At 37.8% G+C, this 2,255-nt stretch overlaps 1 pseudogene; it reads right to left on the bottom strand.

The window, feature by feature from the left end:
- Positions 1-428: 428 nt before the first annotated feature.
- Positions 429-501, bottom strand: LOC126938213 (uncharacterized; annotated as a pseudogene).
- Positions 502-2,255: the final 1,754 nt, after the last annotated feature.

Raw genomic sequence — 2,255 nt, 5'->3', positions numbered from 1 at the left:
AAAAAAGAAAACAAAAAGATGAAGGGGGGATTTTAAAAAAATAAATGTTATTAAGGTCTAGGGATGGGCTTAAGATCAATAGCTGAAATTTGGTAGGGGTGAGGTAAGTGGAGATAGGAATGGAAAATTACAATGAACACTTAGGAGATTTTGGAAAGTAATTAACAGTAAACAATAAAGACCCAAACTCTGGGGAGATTTCCCTCTCTCTCTCCCACACACTCAAGAGCAAATGTACACAGAGTCATAATTTCTTCTCTCTAAACAATTCCAGTGAATTCATAAACACATATAGAAACTAATGGTAGACAGAGTTTTTTTTTTTTTCCCTACTCAAAATTATACATAGGCAAAGATTTTCAACATTCATCCCTCCTGCTTCTTTTCACTACTCCAGATACCCAGTCCTCAGTGTTTTTATATGACTCCTCAATTCTCAATTAGCAATAATCGCGCCTTGGATAAACCTCATTGGCTACGATACTGCCACTGCACAAAACTATGACTCCTCAATTCTCAGTCTAAAGGGAAACTTTTCAAGTGCTGGACCATTCGCTCCTAACTCCTGTCACACAAACCTACTCCTCAGTAACTCTCAGACCTTACTATATGATAGTCAATACATCTTATGACCTAATTCAGAATGAGGGGATAATGACCACTTAAATTCACAGAGCATTTATTGAATACCCAGATTTGCAAGACAATATGCCAGTGATACAGTTAATGAAATAAGGCAGTGTCCCCAAGCAACATATATTCCTTATAAATCAATAGAATACAGGAAGAATATAGGCAATGTTATAACAGAGATGGCAGGGATAGAAAAAATTAAAAAGATTAATTTCAACAAAGAATATTAAGAAAAGCTTTACAGAGGAGATGAAAGTTAAGAAGATGCTTATATGGCTTAAGTATAAAGGAAAAAAACAATGTGAGACTTTAGGTTAATACCAGTTAAGATGGTAAATAGCCTGAACAATATGCCCAGTATTTTCTCAGTTTGTGAACAGAGTTCAGATACTTGATGGGCCAGTTCAAAGCTGGATACCTCAGAGCCCTAGGACAATGGGAGAAATAACTTGAGTCTCCTGGCAGCCCTCTAATCATGAAATATATGTATAATACATAAACTACACAACCTCTTGCTTTTATCTTTCTCTTCAACCGAACATTGCTATCATACCAGACAATTTTGAAATTATACCCTTGGGCATATCATGTCCTGATTACTTACTTCATAATTGCTTGATTTTTTTTCCTTCTCCCCTTCATCACACTATAGCTTTATCTCTCTGAAATCCCTGCTCTGATAAAAACCTCTTAAAATTCTCTCATCCAGTATTTTCCACTAAATAGTCTTACTTTTCTCGGAACCTCCATTTGTTCCTAGGCTAAAAGCATACCAATTTTTTATTTCTTTTTAAATCTCAACTACTCAGCTATCTTGGTGACATTTACTGGCATACTTAACTCATTTTTCCTTTATTCTTGGCTCTAGCTTTGCTGACAATGTGTGAACAAATGAGCCCAAACACTTTGTTTTTTCTGTACTTCCCCTCCTGAAATTTCTGGTGATGCTGAAACAATTAAATAGTAGTCTGTTAATTTGCATTATAAATCTATGATCTGTCCCCCCTCTTCTAGATCTGTAACACTGTTCAGTACCCATTTACTTTCTCTGAAACATATGTTCCAAGCCATCATCACTCTTCTCAGTGCTACTCAGACTCTGCAACTTCTACCTTTAGCAAACACAGTATGCTGCCTTCATCACAGCAAACAACTTGAGGCCATGGGACGGAAACTCCCAAACTCTCATCCTTCTCACTTTTCAACTTATCTGCATTTGTATCTATTGTTAATTATCTTCCTGCTGTCATGAAGGAGTAGAGTCTCTGAGCATTTCAAGGTTAATGTCACTCCTGTTCTTCTCATTTGAGAGCACCCCGCCCGCCCCCAGCGGTTTGTGTCTTTAGGATTCTCCCTCTTAGCTCTTTGTCGTCCACAACCAACATGTTAAACACTCCCTACATCTTCTCTACATTAACCTCCTTCTCTGAAGGAACCAATTGTTTTATTTTTCCTGTGCTGCCTGCTTTGAACATCTGTTACCAGCAGAAACCACTTTCTCCCCATTCACTCCACACACTAATTCACATTGTCTCCCTGTAATCTACTGCAGCACCGCAGCAGCTCCTGTCAAACTCATCAGTGTACAAAGTCTGGTGCGCATTATCAATCCTCACCCTATT

The sequence above is a fragment of the Macaca thibetana genome, chromosome 15 (genome assembly GCF_024542745.1).
Source record: "Macaca thibetana thibetana isolate TM-01 chromosome 15, ASM2454274v1, whole genome shotgun sequence".
Classification (NCBI taxonomy): Eukaryota; Metazoa; Chordata; class Mammalia; order Primates; family Cercopithecidae; genus Macaca; species Macaca thibetana.
This window is presented reverse-complemented; position numbering and strand designations above follow the sequence as displayed.